Genomic DNA, 17875 nt, shown 5'->3' with positions numbered 1-17875 from the left:
ACCCAAGGAGCCTTTGAGTCCATCACATCAGATTGTGTTTATCTCACAACACTCGATCTTCTACTGAAGACACTGCAGTACTTGTTTGTATGGGAAACCAATTCTTCCTTACTTCCTTTCAAAAGGAAAAGACTCAGAAAGAAGCAGTGTGAATTCTTTGGTGCTTTATTCACCAGGGCATAAACCAAAGTGAAATGCATTTTTGGATTCACTGTATTAAAAAAAAAAATCCATTTTGCTTCATGTTTAGGATATTTTATTCTACTCACAAAATCATTCTATATTTTCCCAATTTATAATCTTATCCTGGAGGTACAAACGTTTACATCAATAATTGGCTTGTATGATAAAAGTGTGCAATGTTGCTTTTATAGCAGCATTGTAATAGCTTTGAAATTAATGATTAACTCAAGGCCAGAGAACAGCAATTATTCAGCTGGATTTATTTGGAAGGAGCAAAATCTCCCTTACAATTGCTTTAGCAAAACAATTACTAGAAAAGAGAGCATATTAGAAAGAAGAAGGTAGCCTCAACAAGAATATTGTTTTTAAAGTGCCTTAAAAGGAAATTGGTATATTTATCTTACCAAAGGCTTGAGGAGGGATTTGACTATTGTGTGTAATTATCATCATCAGAGGAAAATGCAGGATATTCAATGAAGCAGAGTTTCCTATGAGCCATTTCAATAGGTATCTGTAACCTTTCTAAATGTGAAGGGTTAATTAATAGACTAAATCTTCTAATGACTTCAGGCCCCTTCTTCACCTAACCTGTCCTAGTAGAGGGAACCCATCCATCTTCCCCCAGGAAAAGATAAAATTAAGGTCTTGTTTACCAACAAAAATATTATGTTCTTTTTTCTATGAAAAGATCAGTTTACCAAATCTTTGGCCCAATATTAGAATCAATAAAGTTTTATAAATATAAATGATTTCATGATTTTTTATAAATTTAGCTTTTCTTTTTCCTGTCTGAAATAGCATAGAAAACACAGTAATTGACAACTTGAGAAAGTAAAAAAAAAAAAAAAAAGCACCACTGTAGTAAATTTTAAGCTCATCTTGACAGAAATCAGTGGTAATTTGTCCACTGGACTATTCTATTCATGCACTAGCACACACACTTATGTGTCTACGTCAGTACAATGTAATTTTGCATTCTGGCCAAATTCTTCCTCTGGTGTGAGTAACACAGTGCAGAGCAGAGATGCTCCTTCACTTGCACTTCCATTTGCACTGCCTTTCTTGGTCTGCTCATGGAATAACAGCCCCTGGTAGAACTCCTGTCCTATACACAACTGAATGACTAATGAATTCAGCAGAAACAACTCTAAATTACACTAAATTGAATTTTCTCACATAAATCTGTTGCTTAAGCTCTCCTTAAAGGAAAAAACTGTGAATTCAAAATAAGGGAATTAATTCTGATTTGGAAAGACACCATATGTAAATGTTGATTACTCTTTGATTATGTTGATTTGGGAGGGGCGTTCATAATGAAGGCAGTACATTTTTTACTTAACGTGTCCCACTTCTAAAGGACTGCATTAAGACAAGTGCAATCAAAACAGCAGATTTAGTTTACTCAGTCAGGAGCTATAAGCACAACTGCTTCTGATTTCCAAACTTGCCACAGTGAATCAGATTAAAGGCCCCATGCTGTGAACAGCAAGGCAAGGACTTTGCTGAAGCATCAAGGCCCCTCAGTCAAAAGTCTGACATTCACGGAGGTTACTGAAACACAATAGAGAATTTTAATTGCAACAGTATTTTAAAGCAAGACAACTCAAATACCAGTATGAGTTCAATGATACCAATAAGGATGAAATTGCATCACACTACAATTCACAGAACATCCAGGAGTCTTGTAGGACAATGATACGGCATTTTGAAAAATCCAGAGATTTATGTCATCATGCCATAGATTTCTGTAAGTATTTACATTCCTTAGAAGCATGAACCTCTTTGATTTCAAGTGGCAGTTTGGTTCTAAATCACTGAGGTTCTTCTAAAAATCTCACTTTCTAGCAGAAGTTTCTCAAAAATGTTTCTCATGTTTTGGATAATTATTTCACCTAAAAAGCTCCTTTTCTTTTTTTAAAAATGTATGTTTGATTTGACAGTCATGAAGAAATTAGGACTCTGGTTATTAAACTTCTGGCAGTTTTTAAACTCTCAAAATTTATTTCCACTGGCATGCTTAAAATCCTGTTTAACCCTAACAGAAAGTTAATTAATTCCTTTAACAGGTCATTTGTACATCTCCAAGTAACTCAGAAACAGACACTTATCACTTATGGAAATTTCTAAATGTTTCAACACAATCCCACTTAACTAAATTATTACATTGTTGAAAATTACACTTGTGCAAGAAGTGACTTGAATTCTGTTGATTTTGCACAAAAAAAAGTTTAAGAGAGGTAAGTTCCACCTCTCTTCTCTACTCTTAGGCAGGGAATATGCCAATGGATCCCATTACTTCATTAGAAATATTCCTTGATTTGGGTCTTCATTTTACCCAACATGTAGCTGAACAGCCTTGTTATTAATCATGTCTTAAGGTAAACACTTCTAAGATGTTGCTACTCAGTAATGCTCAAAATAAATAGCCCCTGTGGGAAACACCAGCTTATTTCATTAAAACTCCTGCCTGCTGTTAATTGCTCTTAGGAAAACATGAACAAATTAACTGTGTTTTAAGAGACAGTGGTGTAAGCTTGCGTGTTTGATTGCTGGGCCTAATGATCTCCCTGATAATCCTCTGCTGTTGCACTCCTGTATGATAGCAGGCAGCACCAGCCTGCTTTAATCAATAGCAGCTGATGTTGCACATCTTACAAAAAGAAAATATGGTTTGAATACCACAGATTTCATCATGCCAGCTGAGACACAGTATCATTCTGGGTCATGAGCAATTAATTTTTAAGTTTTAATGAATCTTTTTGTGAAAGAAATGATGCGCATTTACTGGGAAGATTAATGTATGAGCAAATTAAAAACTCCAGAATATTTTTACTATGACAGTGGCAAAAATGGGATGAAGGTGAAATCAAGGGATTTCCACAATTCAAAGAGATATGTGGCTTTGTATAAATTGTAATCACATTCTTTATTACACTATTAAAATAGTGTAATAAAGAAAAGAGCATTTATTTCAAATGTCCTCAATCAGAATGTTAGTAAATATGCTCTATGGAGTAAAAGCAGCCTCCAGAACAATTGGCCCAGGAATGTGTAAGCAAAAAGAAAATTACTTTTTTTAAGAAGATTAAGTAATGCTTGCAACAAATATGTGTTAAAAAATAAAGTTATTATCTTCCTCACAAAAACCTATAGCAGTGTAAGATATTCCAGATACTTATCTGGGCTTCCTCACAGATGCCTAAAGTCCCTTGGAAAATCTGTGGTTGGAATCCAAAAATGAAAAGAAATTGAGTAAAGAGTAAGATGGAGGATATATTTATATGACATGAAAGAAATCGTTGCTCTCTCTACTAGGACTGAGCTTGAATTTTTACTTTATGTAGTCAGCATTGTCCTCTGATTTTGGGGGAACCAACACTTCAGATTCAACTGGGCATTTAAAAATCAGCAGTATGATTGTCATTAATCATCATTAGCTACTTGATCTCAAAAAAGCCCAAAACGGGCAAAAAAGGAGAGGGAAAATAAAAATACTGATGGTAAGTAAACCCTATAGAATTGATAATTATTAATTTAACTACACAGTAATGTGTATTTTTCAGATAAGAAGGTAATATAACTGCTTTTCCCTATTCCTTTGTCTGTGTTCATTTCAATATTCCAGAATGTATAGTAAATAATATCATTTTGGCTAAGAGCTGTGTTCTAAATAATTATATGATTTCCAGGCCCTGGATTTTCAGCACATATAATCCTGCAATTGAATCTGACCATAATCAGAGAAATATTTTAATAAAACATACTTAAGTTAAAATGTTTTCTCTACTCCTTCTGAAATTTTCCACTCGCCCCATTTGTAATTTTCAATCTTCAGCTCTATTATTTTTGCAGAGCAAACTGGAATTTCAGTCCCACTCTGAGCACTCCTGGTTATTCTTAGGACATGAATAAAATAATATGTGGAGGCCCAGTAGTTGCAAGTAATGAATAATAAGAATTAGTCCCTCAAGAAGAGAATGTCATTGATGATCAATTGTTTACATATCAACAACTTTATCACACTTTTCTTAATATGCTCATTCATGAGCATCTCTTCTCTGTAGAGTGAATGTTTTCCTAATTTGACATTTATCAGACCATCAGAACATAAAATACCACAAAGACCAAGGGACTTAGAAACAGTTTAACAGATGCTTAAATAATTCTCTGAATTTCCTTGTGTAATCTTGATTCAAATGGCAGGATCATCTTAAATACAGCCCTGTATACATAAGGATTTCTTGCAGAGATGCACCTGGTAATTTAAAAACTCCAGAGTCTTTAAGATACTCAACCCTCTACTTGGTGAGCTAAGGAAACCTCAGGCTTCTCACACTTGAAGATGAAAATAGCAAGTGAACAAACAAAAGCAAAATATGTAATTCTTGGTTATATGGTTTGTTTGCAGAAAAAAAGCTTTTCTGTCTTTTAATGTATAGAGAAAACAGAAGTAACTTTACTTGTGGCAGTCAGAAGACCCCTGTAGGGAGTAGAAAAATGAAAGGAAAACAAGTTAGGGTAATTTCCTTTTTTAAAAAAATGCAGTTTGAATATTTTGTTTACTTGCTTATTTACACTTTCCCTATTTCCCTTGAAACTGCAACTTTTCATATGCAGAACAGATTTAATAATTCATCAGAGGCATAAATTTGACATTTTAGGTCTCCATTAGAGAGTGTAGCTTCTCCACAAAATTAAAATAGTTAGCTCAAGCCACTGAAAATTTTCTGCTTAATATGAACTCAGCTATTCAAGAGGGTCTCCCACATTCACAGGGTGCATAAGACAGCTATTCTGAGCCATCTGTAAAGACCAAATCACATTTCTAATGGAGAGATATTGCAGAAGTGTTGCAAAGTCTTGGTGGCCTTGGTTTCATTATGTTCATGGTTGGAATCCATGATCTTAAGGGACTTTTCCAAACTGAATGATTCCATGATCCTATGAAAGCCATAAAAAGTGATGTTACGACTCCAGCCCACCCATGAGTAGCTCAGATTGTAAAGCGCCAAAATCTCTAATCCTTCCTCTCGGAAAACCTTTCCTCAAATACCACACTCCCTAGTCCTACACCACCATCGTACTGTCTGTGAGGAAAACCAGGGAGTGTTCTGCAATAGAATGGAAATTAATAAAGGCATGGAAAATAGAAACCTACTGTGCAATCTTAGAGATCCTACAAAGACTGAAGAAAACACTTACTGCCATTGCAGAAATTCAATGCCATCACCTGACCACAAAGTCGGTGGGGTTTGCATAAGTCTTTTCCCTTTCCAGTGGAAAAAGAAGTTAATTAATTTCTGAAGATGAGTGCGTCAAAAAAATCATGATGAATTTGACACAGCAAGGGTTAAAGGAATGAAGAGAAATTGGCTTATATGTGCTGCACAGATTGAAGCAATGCAACCTGACAAGGAAATGCAATTTTCTGGCTTTTTCACTGAATGAGCAGGTTTAGTGTATGTTTCACAGCTGCAAGAAAATTAGATAATCTACAGAAGAAACAAGCTTGGATCAGCCAGAAAGAACATCAAGGACGATATTCATACTGCATTTTCATGATAAACAGTCTGGAAATGTCAATGCTTTTTGTGTCAAAGAGAAACTACAAGAAATAGAACATACACATAGAATTTCCAGGTCAGTGAAAAACCAAAAACTGGAAAAACACCAAAGTACATTTTAAAATTCATCAGCGTGTTTGGGGTAATATGTAGTCCAAGGAGATTTCTACGATGATTCTGCAACTGTCCAGTATGGAAGGTAATTTTATTGTTTGGATTCATAGGAGAAAAATGGAATAATAAGTCTCCCACAGACCTTGTTGTTTGGAAGCTGGGTTATCAGAGAGCAGCTGCAGAAAGTGAAACTGCAATTCAAGGAGGGTGAGTATGGTCAGAAACTCTTGTGACAGGATTTGGTGGTGGACATTGTGCAACATTGTAGAGCCCTGCCCTGGGGAGCAGTGACAGGTATTCACTGAGGGGTACAGCTGCTCTGGAAAATCACTGTGTCTGGAGGCTCACCACGGCTGTTAACTTGTTCCAAAATAAAAAGGCTGGCATTTTGGGAAAGGTCACACAAAGCTGCCAGAACACAATTACAGCCATAGTACATAAGAAACAGAAATTGTTTAAAGTTTTGCAATGCCTAAGTTTTGCACTGTCTTGTATTTTTCGTGGTTACAGTCAAAATTAGAGACAAAGCTTGCAAATTTTCAGTCCTTTGGGATTGCATTTCCAAACTCATTGCAATAAGTGCTGAACATCTGAAGAGTGAATAATGAAAAAAATCAATCGATTCTCTGGATCTAGGGTAATTTAAAGATCAGTTTGACTAGAATGGCAACCAAATCTCCTATTTTTTTAAATCCAGGACAAAGGATTAATTTGCCTTACTAGCTGGCAGAAATATTTCCTCAACATCAACCTTGCTAAAACCTCTCTGGAATGTAAAATACAATAAAAAGGGGCATATTTACTGAAACAGATACTACTTACCTTAAGGTTATAGGTTAAAGGAGAGAACAGAACCTACACAGTATATTTAACAGTGACTTATGGGAGGATATTTTTCTGCCATAACTTGTTCACACTATCAATCTAACAGTTACATCACTTCTTATTGAAATGCATTTTTTTTTCCAAATCTTTGAAAAGTTCTTGAAAGCTGGGGTTTTTAATGTAGCATTGTGGAACACAGGGAAAATAAATTCATTTTCCTAAGATACCAAGCATATTGTAATAATATGTTATTAATATTACTGGATCTTTCATAAAACTTAAGAAAAAATAAAACTGTGGTACTGTACATTTGGACACTTGAGGTAAGTTCCAAAATACTAGAATTGAAGAGTAATCTATTTTCTCCTACTGCCATTATTCATTCTAATATTAGTAGTATTCTGTGTGAGCTCAGCTAGACCAGAGCCATCAGTAAGTGTTAAAACTCTTATTACAGGCTCCTAAACAGATTACAAGCAGCAATAAACTCAAATTATATTTCAATTTTCAACTATTTGTTATAATAAATAACATTAAAAATCTCACATCAGCTTCTCACCAGATTCAAGAAGTAGATTAAAAGAAAGATTTGATCAGGCACACAAACATAAATGATTGTATTGTAATCCAATGTACCCTGAGCCTACAAAACAAGGTTACCTTTTTTACCTTAATTACAGAACTGCAACCCATGGTATTGTAAACTGGAATGTTTGGTCATATGAGTGACCAAAAAAATCCCTCACAAGCAAGGACAAGGAGAGCAGAATTAATTTGGCCTTGAGTTTTATAATTTAAAAAGAAAACATACTATGCTCATGATTGCTGTCCTCCTGGTTTTGTCAAAGAACATCAGGCACAGAGAGACTAATTTTAACTCAAGTTTCCAAAGACAGGCTGTGCAAGGCACCTACAGATGCTGCCCCATTTTCCAGGAGATCTTAGTTTGGTCACATGAGAAATCCAAATCCATGAATGGTTTTTGCAGTTACAGGCTTTCCAAAATTGAAACCAATATTTCGTTTCCACAGGAAAGTGCTTCAAGGGGGACATGGCTTTGTATTTCTAAAGCAATCCACTTGTACTGAAATTTACTGAATGAACAATATTCAAAGAGAAAGTACCTGACTAGCAAATTACTAGGAAAAGACAAATATGCTAAGTGTCCTGCAATTAAAAACATAAATCAATCCATTTTTAATTGACATACTAATCAGTTGAATGTATAAAGCCAGACAAAATGTTTTAACAATGTTTATTAAATGTATTCATTTTTAACTGTTACTTTAATTTTCAGTGACTGTAAAACGCCCCAAACCCAGAGTTTCCTCTACCAAAAAGACTGCAAAATCTCTTTTTAAGCAGAACTTTTGACTGCTTTAAGTATGTTCCAGAATGGATGGCACAAAGTAAGCTCAGAATGTTTAAGAATCCTACATATAGCCTATACCCTGCTTTTGAGAGGTATGAGACTGATTTTTTTTTTAATAACATTAACTAAAAGTAGCTTACCCTCTGCTATTGTAGAGGGTATAGCTGAACTGCACTAACAAAGAAGCACACACTTACTCAAGGACACCCTGCACTGAGAGAAAAAGCCACAACATCCAGAGCTCAGTAAAAGCAATTTTCTATAGTTCACATGGGCATATCTGTGATTAGACTGAGACAACCAAGATCCAACTCTGATGTACTGACATTCATGGCAACTTCTCACTGCCTGCTCCTTGTAACTTGTCGGAGTACAGGACATGCTTAATGACTTCAGTTTAAAAAGTCAATCACTTTTTCTGATGCATGTCACACATTTGTTACCATAAAGCATTGATAAGTGTCACAGGAAGAGATATGCCTCCAGAAAACTAGTGAAGCCTAGGAGAAGCTGAAAGCGGAAATTAATAAAATACTGACATGCACTTTAGTGGGACAGGTTAAAGTCTGGTGGGTCTCTCAGTCAAGAAATTCCTGTATCCACTAGTTTCACCATGAAGTTTGTGATTAAAAATGTTTTGGTGATGTCATGCAACCTGAAATAAAAAACAACACTTTTACATAAACTAAAGCAGGCTAGGAACTTGTCAGTTGAAACAGCAGGTTCCAAGTCATTAAATCTCAGTTTATATTATGCTCCAGAGATTTCTAAAGTAGCAGAATGGTGTGCATTACTGTGTAGGCAAAATAGGAAAGACAGATGTTGAACTGACCTCTCCTCACTGCAATCTAGTCCACTATACTAACAATTGCACTAGAGATGTCTCTAAAGGTGTACAGTGAACTCCACAAGAATAAAAATTAATTCATGAAGCTAATATCACCTGATTCACATTGCAAAAAGACTGTCAATTTCTTTGTGGGAAAATTATTTGGGGGTCAATTAATAATGACCAAAATCACTCTCTATCATAACCAATTATTTCTGACCAATCCTAAAGAAGAAAAGAGAAAACACTGATATTCTAATCCAACATCATTTAAATTATCTGGGAAAGCTTAAGGAAGGGAGTTTCAATACTGAGACCTCAAACAACATCATAAAAATATGCAACTCTGCTGCAATTACCATAAGCATAATTAATGTAGTTTGAAACTTCTCGTGTCTGCAGGAATTTGAGAAGCCAATGCAGAAAAGCAGTTTAATTTTTAACGGTTAGTATTATGTTATGCTTTTAGGGTTGACTGGGCATGCATTTAGTTCTGACATTATAAAAGAATTAAAATTAGAACTGAAGAACAATAAGGTACTGTGTCTTCCAAATGAAATGGCAGGAAGAAAATTATGGATAAACCAGTCACACTAACAAATACTGGAGGAATTTACACAGCTATGGTCTTGTTCTACCAGGGGCTCCACGCTGCGAATGTCAGATGTTGAAAGCTCAGCAACAGCTCAGCAAGTACCAAAGAGACTGCTCAGATGAAGACCTCACTTCTGCAGCAAAGCTACTCAATGACATAAAATAAAAAGACATGGCATCAAATCCCCCAGACACAGTAGTAAAGTTTGTTTGCATACAACATCCACATCTCTTCAATTCACTTCCCCTCTTCCCTTCAAAATTTTTGTAAAATATCTATCTACTCAGTCTATCATCTTTACTGTTGCTTACCAATTTTTAAAGCTGATAAGAATTTGATTGCAATGAGGATTAACTGTATTTTTCCCTTAAGAAAAAAAATATTTTCTTTTCAGGAAGTCTCTATTTTTCCATCTTTAGCTTCTTTTATATGGAATAATATTTGTTTCAATTTTGCACTAACAATCTCGGCTGTGGCATTAATCAACCTGAAGAAACAGCTGGTTTTGTCAACATTGATCAGAACATCCAAGGACAATTAAGCTTTAAGGCTTACCACTTAAAACAATCATTACTTTGTAAAGAGTCTAATGATCTATTAGTCCTCTTTGTGAACCTTGCTATCTTGTCTTCAACTGTGCTAACACTCCACATAGCCTAGCAAAGCTACATAAGTGTTGGAAATGTTTCATTGGTGGTTAAACAATCAAAAGTCGTAAATGATTGAGGTAATTGAACCTCTGTAATTTTCATGTTATGAAGGCAGTAAGGCTAGTAGTATGCTTGAAGCTGTATGGCTTCTTATTTAAAACTTCTGTAAGAAATGTGAGGAAAACAAATTGGCTTTTACAAATCCTCTAATAAGATTCAAAGGTATACTTAAACAAACAGTACTGGGGGTATGTGCTCAGGGGCCCTGTATCATTCTAACACTGTCACTGATGTTTCCCTCATCTTTCAGAGCTGGGGATTTGGAAGACTCTCCTCATCAGGGCTATGTTTCCCTCATCTTTCAGAGCTGGGGATTTGGAAGACTCTCCTCATCAGGGCTATGCCATCTGGCACATACCACCTGGCATACCTGGGCTGCAACGGCTGAGGATCACTGCCTTAATTAAACACATTTTATCTGCCTCACAGGGATGCCAACAGCAATGGACAGTAGTAGCAAGGTAGATACTTGCACACACACTGAACACACACTCTATCATGGGATCTGCAAGGCATTTGGAGACTATAAACAGAGGGGGTGTGGCAGAAAATAGTATTAAGATATCCACAGCACCCATTTCTTTCAATTATCCTGATCATAGCCTTTCTTTTCTACCATTTGTCCCACATCTCACAGTTGTTCTATGGCAATAATTTACAAATCCCACCAGGACTTTGCATATGTTGCATATTCAAGCACATTGGAACATTTCTGTAATGACTTTGCACAGTATTCACTGCAAAAGATTGCAACCCTTTGGCAAAATTTCAGCCAAAGCTGAAAAAAAAATACGGAGCTCTACAGTGTTAGAGCTCTCAAACACAGAGTCACTGGAAAGTATTAACTATTTGAAATGGGCTTGGTATTAAATGGAAAGGGAAATTATACATTTTTTAAAAATCTTCAGAATTGTTTATAGAGCCCTTGAAAGATTTCTTACTAGGATTTAGTACATTGACACAAATAGATTATGTATTACCTACTGTAGTATATTTAGGACAAAATAAATTTACAGGAGCTAAGAAAAAGGTTAAAAGCCACTAGAAATTGATCATAGCATAAAAGCGAGGGAGAGCTAAGAAAACCTGCCTGTCTCAGTGCTGTGTCACAGCCGTGGTGGGTGAGGCAGAGCCGTGGATGCCAGCCCAGATCACTGCGCAGCAGCTCTCTGCAGCTGCAGGAAGTGCATGTGCTGCATTCCTGCTGTTTCAAAGGCAGAGGTGCTGAGGAGGAACCTGCACATTGAAATGCTGTACACTGCCGAGATGATAAGAATGAAGTGGTTCCATGTAAGTTATCCCTGTTGGGAGGGCTGGGATAGTGCTATAAAAGAATGTTAAATAACCAGGAAGGGCAATTGACACCTTGTGTTGTGCCAGCTAATACGAAGGGGAAAACATGAAGGCTATACTTCTAATGGCAAACAGAGCATCTTATGGACTTTGACCTTCTCTTAACATTAAATTATCTTATAATTCAAAGCAAAATATCTACATAAAACCTACAAAAATATCTAACCTAGTGAAAAGGGAGAAAAGAAACTAATACAAGCCTTGGGATCTGCAATACCTTATTCTAAAGCCAGACAATTAAGAAGTCAGTCATCTTGTTGATCATCAACTATATGGTCCAAAATAAATATTTATTATTATGGTTTTCAAACACAAATATAAGCAGAGCACTTCTTTCCAAGTTACTCTTGCTCCTTCTTACTGCAAAAGTGGAAACAATTTTGATTAAAATAATTTGGTTTTTCAAATCCTTTGGATGTCTTTGAATTATTTTTCTTTCTTTAGCATGCCATTTTTCTTATTGAAACACAGTATACAATGACTCACTAAACCATGTTCAGAGGAGGAATCCTAGGTAGGGTAAAATAAATAAAAGACCTGCATTGAATAGAGGGAAAAAGGAATCCACAGCAATGATAATTATGTGAAAGTTCATAAATCATTGTCAATATCTCTTCTAGCACTCCACAAATATGACTGCCATCTCCTTTAATAAAGTTTAAGTATTTCTGCCTTTTGCATTTTTATTCTCTCTCAAAATTTTACATCCACGCTTGCAGCATTCCATGTTTGCAGTGAGTGTATTTGTTGAAGTACAAGATATCTGCTGAAAACACAGCAGTCTAATCAATTACAATTACCTTGCCTAAAAAAAAAGTCTTAAAACATGATCATTCAAACACACCCCAAGGAAACACTTAACAACATCCTAAACTGATGAAAACCATTCTTACTGGAACATAAATTGCAAGTACACAAATAACCCTGGCCAAAATTAAAACAATGTTTGTAAAAAACCAAAGATTTGTGTTGAATTCTCCCAGAGCTGGATGTGAAAATTTTTCCCCTAGCTAGATATTTGTATATCTTGTCTCCCTGGATATTGCTATTCCCATTTCAGTTTTGGAGTGGAAATGGTTGTGTGATTTCCAATGTAACTGTCAAAAAACCCTTACTAACTTCGGCAAAAAAAAAACAACAAACACACCAAACCAAATGAAAACAACAAATTCACAAAAACCCCAACTTCAGTCTTACCTATGTGTTCACAGTAAGTTTAATAAGTGAAAACAGATTCACTAAATTTTTAAACTGCATGGACTGCTATTGCCAGCTGTCTAACATATGGACAACTGTTTATTAAACCGAAATTGACATTTGGGAATGCAACAACAGATACATATTCTGATTATTTTCATATTTCTTCTGAATATTCTTTTTCAGTTGGCCAAACCTTTGTTATCATACAAACACTGTTAATTTATTTTGTTGTATGCATCATACCACCAGTATGATATCACAAATAAATGAGAAAAAAGATTCATTCTAGTTAGTCTTGAGGCTGGTCTCTGTTTCTTAAGTTTTTCTGCTGCCCCCTTCACCTCATTCTCCTCTCCAGGGATCACTGCTAGGCAGAATACCAGCATCTTTGAGCTACTTAGCTCAGCTTCATCTTCTCTGACTAGCAGAGTCCCCTTGAAGTCCTGGAGCCCTTTCTGAAGCCCTGGAATTTTTCATAAATTGCCTCCTGCAGGCAGTAGAAGGGCTAAACTGACCAAAATGCATATTTTGCCTATTTGCCAACCTGTATCACAACTTAAAGACTCCACACAGATTCAGTGATGAATGTGAAGACACAAACTAAAGCACTTTTTAAAATTACTATGATGAAAGTAATCTCAAGGAATGTTGAATTATTAATGTATGGCTAACCTTTTAGCTCCCCTTTTCAGTTTTCACTTTGATCTAAGCATACTTCTTTCATTAAAGAACAACCAACCCACTTTAATTTGTCATCTTAATTTTTCAATTTCTTCACTGTGGTCTGAATAAACCTAAATCATCTCACCAGACGATGTGACAGTTAACACAATTTCCATAATATTCACTTTCTGTTTAAAATACTTGCAATATACAGGCACCAACTATTCAGTTTTCCTTTCTGCTCATTTCTTTCTGTTCTTGTCCTTCTATTTCTCCAAAACAGAGCTTTTTCTTGTTTTAGCTGGAGTTGAAATTGGGGTGATTTTTTCTGGCTCCTAAATCCAAAAGCCTCCACCTCACAAGTCATCTCTATTAAGCTCTCAAATGAACAAATTGCTACAGAACTACTATTCCACTAAAATGGAAATAAGTATGTATCTATTTTTTGTAAGTAGTTATAGTTAGTAGTAATTTTAATACTGAATGGTACTGAAATTTAGTAGGGAAATTCACTCTAACATCAACTGATGGCAACAAAATTCTCAGAATAGTATTCTTTAGCTGGCTATTGATGCCAAGTTAACACAAACAGCATGGATGACTTTATTTATCTCAGGCTGTACCTTTAATATTTGATGTACTGATTGAACAATGTAAGCAATAAAGCTTGGCAGAGGCAGGGGAAATACAGGAGACATAGAGAAAATTAAAAGACAGGCAGACAAATCAAAAGGCTCTGATGAAGGGCACTTACAATTTGGTTTTTTATATTGCACACATACAGGGCTAGGCATAGTCTGAGGCTTTAGACCAGACCTATCTGGAATGAAGTAACCTTTTAGTGTCCATGCAGCTGCAGCCTCTGTGACCCCCCCAGCATCTCCCATGCTGGGTGCTTCCCATCAAACAGAGTGCACAGGAGGTGGAGCTCTCTTAACTGCTCTAACAGGCATTGCCCTCAAAAACACCCACTATTTGATACTTTAGTCCAAACTTTTCAAACCAGATAAGTTCTACTCCCAAAGAAAATTGCAGACTATTTCCCCAGTAACTTCAGTGCCATCAGTATCCAGCAGCTTAGAAAGGCAGACCCTTCTATTACTGTCCCCTGATGTTTCTACTTGTAGCTGCCATTCCTCAAGACATATCAATAACTCCTAAACACTAGTGGTGAGGAATAAACTCTTCTCTCCTCTTGGAATACTCTTGGACATTTAAGGGTGATGACACAACTCTTTACAGACCTTCCCATAACTAAAACAATAGTCTGTACTCTTCCACAGCATTCACCAAAGCACATGTGTTTACACCACTTGTCAGGGCAGATATGTTTTGTAAAAAGCACATATATAGGGACAATTATTTCATAATTAGAAGATTTTTATCGTGTATTTATTTCTATAATTGATAGTAAAGGCATCCAGATAAATCTCAGACAAAAACCTTGTCACCATTTCTATGCATCTATAAACAAAATTGTTGGTGGGATTCTCTTTAGCATCTGTACCAGCCACAGAGACAGCTTGTTAGACTTTTGGCTAATTGTTTGTATTAATTGTTTGGCTTTGTCATTTCAGAAGGAGGTGAACCATCAATTCTGATGTGCTCCTTTAAACCACTGTCATGATACAGAACAGAAATACCCATGCTATTGCAAACTGTGTGAGGGAATGTTTATTACACATGATGAGCTAACAGTGCTGTTTTAATAATGTTAGAGTGAATTTCCCTATTAAATTTCAGTACCTTTCTTAAAATTACTACTAACTATAACTACTTACAAAAAATAGATACATACTTATTTCCATTTTAGTGGAATAGTAGTTCTGTAGCAATTTGTTCATTTGAGAGCTTAATAGAGATGAATATTAATTTTGCCTTTAACTCCACTTACAAAAAAACTATAAAACATGTACCTACTGACTTTGTTTCCCATAAATTAATTATCTGCAGAGAACATTAGAATATTGATTTTTCTTGATTTCAATTTCAAAAAATAATTATTGTTAATTGTTCAGAATGACCTGAAAACAGAGCCCTTTATTAATAGTGAGGATGAAGCTAAGTATGCATCACATGATTTGATATGAATAATTACTATTAATATAATGAAAACTGCATCAGGATTCATCACACAGTTAAACGATTTCCATCTTCATTTCCATTTGTTTAATTTATTTTTTTATCTACACTTGAGAATGAACATTAAGACAAGCCAGGAAGAGAAAGAAATGAACCTAAGGTTAACAAGAGCAATTTATTTCAAGAATGGAGTGGTGTTGATTGACATGAAATAAGATATATTGCTTTACTTTATCTCGTTCCAGAAGATCAGTGCAAAGGAAAGAGATTTCTGAAGAGGGAACAACCTACATTGTCACAGCCTTCAGCTTAAACCACGGCAATGCCATAGGATTGTAACTGCAAATAAATTAGTCATTAAGGCTCAGACTTTGAAAAGGAAGCAAGAAATGCTTATATGATATTTTGAAAATACTCTGAACAAACAAAAAAACCCAGCAATCTGCAAAGGTGAATATACAGAAAAGTAAAAGAGATGGATTTTGCACTCAAGTTGTTTAAAAGATTGTTCCTAAGCTCTTCTAAAACAAAGCAATTGTGATGTAGTAGAAAATTAAGAAAACCCTTTAAGTGCTGTGGCTTGCAGGAAAATTACTGAAGAAATGGAATCCCTTTCCCACTTGAAAGAGAAATTCCTGCAGTTCTGCAGCTCAATTGGTTTTCTAATTACACTTTGGCACAGTCATTCACAGTCAGTGCCCAGTATGTGCTCAGTTACAGAGGGTAGCATGATTAGCTCTTCTGAGTGTGAAAATTTGCAATAATGCCAGTATTTAGATGTTTCGATCAGAACCAAAATTTAACACCACTGCAAGATTTGCTGAATATCTCAGTTTTTCTTGCAATCATAGCCAGCTAGAAAAATACTATTTAACTACTCTCTTGTGACACTATGTTTCTCTACTGAAGAAAAACAATAGTGTAGCATCCACTGGTATAATTTGCACTAAAAATAAAATAAGAACATATTTACAATTTAAGAAACTCCACTTCTGTAAATGGACTGGAAAAATAACTTTTAAAACTAACCTTTCTATTTTAGAGGACAAAGAATTCTGGGTCCAGATATGCTTAATGGCAACTGTGAAGTATGGATCAATAAAATATAGTAACTGTCCATCAAAAATATGAAGATAAACCTAAGAGCTGTGCAGTGAAGCATGGAAAGACCTATCTTTTCTTCTTGAATGTCACAGAGAAAAATAAATACTTCAGAATAGTAGAACAAATGGTTGAGGTTATGTAAGAGACTGACAATACCAAAATTGAATTGTCTTGTTTATACTACTAGGAAGAGATATGAAGATCCATTTAGAATTAGCTACATATTAGCATATCACATATTAGGAGTTGGTGAATGTACAAAGATTAATACAGATAAGAAAAAAAAAAATGAGTAGGCTTCAAAATATGCCCACACTGATTTTTTATAAAACAGGAGCACTTCAAACAGTTCAATTTCAAACGGATCATGGGAAGGATTAGTTAGAAAAAGCTGGCCTTTGATCCTGTATGTTTCTTAAAAGTTGATTAAGGGGAAAAAAAACAACAAACACCAACACCCCACTGCATCCACCCCCCCTCCCTACCCCAAACCTTGTCCAATAATCTGTTTATTCTCAAGCAACCACTTACCACTTCTCTGCTGAGGTGTACTAGGGTAGAGATGAGCGGCATAAGATTAACACCCTTTTTGATCATAAATCAGAATAAAAGCCTGGCTTATATTCTCAAAGCTTACAAGTGGGAAGAAAGAATGAGCTGGGTTTCCACTAAACTGAGTTACTGAAATTCCCAAAACCTAAACAATTAATATAGAGTCCCATTCAACCAATTTTCTAGCCCCTAACAAATTTAACAAACAGCTAAGGCTAAAACCATAACTTCAATTCAGAGAATTTTCTCCTTTTTAGCAGTGAGGGAAATGAAATGCTATAAAGTACAGTCAACCTCAATTCTACAGAATAGATCAGATGGACTGTCTCAGCTTTCCTGGTGTCTGCTGACCAGCTGTAATCAAAATGGGGTCAATGCCACAGGAGAGCTGGGCCCTCCTCTTCTGAAATATCTGAAGTTCTTTTTCCTAATAGTTCTTTTTCCCCTTGACTTTAATCTGTGATGATAAAAATACAACAGAGTTCTGCAGCATTAACTGCATTTCAGCACAGTTTTTAAACTCTTCAGAGATTGGTACATTTTTAGCTGTTGAGGTAGCAGCCACAGTCCCTGCTGAAATACTAATAGTAACTGCCATATTTTATAAGGCAGGCATAAAAGAACAGCAGGGGACACGAAGAGAATAACAAAAAACTCAAAAATACAACAAAATCATTGCACCTTTTTGTAAATGATGTTTACCTAATAAGGACTCTTGTTCTACTGAGT

The 17875-nt window shown here is 35.6% G+C and overlaps 1 long non-coding RNA gene across 1 annotated transcript in view; it reads right to left on the bottom strand.

The window, feature by feature from the left end:
* LOC116183898 (uncharacterized) overlaps positions 1 to 11344 on the bottom strand; it is an 80199-nt gene extending 68855 nt beyond the window's left edge. Inside the window, exon 1 of the long non-coding RNA XR_004148602.2 lies at positions 11283 to 11344. This is a non-coding gene — a long non-coding RNA (uncharacterized LOC116183898). The remainder of the gene's footprint in view (positions 1 to 11282) is intronic.
* Positions 11345 to 17875: the final 6531 nt, after the last annotated feature.

Source organism: Lonchura striata, chromosome 9 (genome assembly GCF_046129695.1).
Source record: "Lonchura striata isolate bLonStr1 chromosome 9, bLonStr1.mat, whole genome shotgun sequence".
Taxonomy (NCBI): Eukaryota; Metazoa; Chordata; class Aves; order Passeriformes; family Estrildidae; genus Lonchura; species Lonchura striata.
This window is presented reverse-complemented; position numbering and strand designations above follow the sequence as displayed.